The sequence below is a fragment of the Leishmania donovani genome, chromosome 24 (genome assembly GCF_000227135.1).
Source record: "Leishmania donovani BPK282A1 complete genome, chromosome 24".
NCBI lineage: Eukaryota > Euglenozoa > Kinetoplastea > Trypanosomatida > Trypanosomatidae > Leishmania > Leishmania donovani.
In genome coordinates, this window is record NC_018251.1 from 798,283 (window position 1) to 799,171 (window position 889).

Here is an 889-nt window from a genome sequence, read left to right on the forward strand (position 1 = left end):
TTTTGTCTGCCGCACACCACGTGAGGTGAAACGCCACGCGCTACCGCCACCGGGCCCTGTCACACGCCGCCCGTCGTGTGGTGCGAAGCGGCCGTCGACACGCGCCAGGGCGATGCGCCGCCTCAGCCATCGGAGCATGCCCTCGGCCTCAACCTCTCCCCCCACCTACCCACTTCGCACGCCGCCGCGTGGCGCGTCCCCTCCGCCTTCGCGGTGGCTCAGGGTCCCCTCGCCCCCGTGGGCAGTGTGAGGGCCGGCTGAGCTGCGCTCGAGTCACGTGTTGGCACACTGCCTAGTCATATGGGTGGCGCACAAGCGTGCTCGCCGTCGCAGGCCGCTCCGACGCAGCGCCCGTCCAGGACCGGGCAGGCGCACCAGCTTGATAGCGAAGACGTTGTCGCCTCTTCCACATTTTCGATTTTGTCTGCCGCACACCATGTGAGGTGAAACGCCACGCGCTACCGCCACCGGGCCCTGTCACACGCCGCCCGTCGTGTGGTGCGAAGCGGCCGTCGACACGCGCCAGGGCGATGCGCCGCCTCAGCCATCGGAGCATGCCCTCGGCCTCAACCTCTCCCCCCACCTACCCACTTCGCACGCCGCCGCGTGGCGCGTCCCCTCCGCCTTCGCGGTGGCTCAGGGTCCCCTCGCCCCCGTGGGCAGTGTGAGGGCCGGCTGAGCTGCGCTCGAGTCACGTGTTGGCACACTGCCTAGTCATATGGGTGGCGCACAAGCGTGCTCGCCGTCGCAGGCCGCTCCGACGCAGCGCCCGTCCAGGACCGGGCCGCCGGCATCCGTGGCGGTGCATCGCTCTGGCCTCCCCTACCTTGTAGGTGCTTGACCCTGTCACCACGCGAAGGGGCTTGGCATTGGCAGGGTTAGGTTGGGA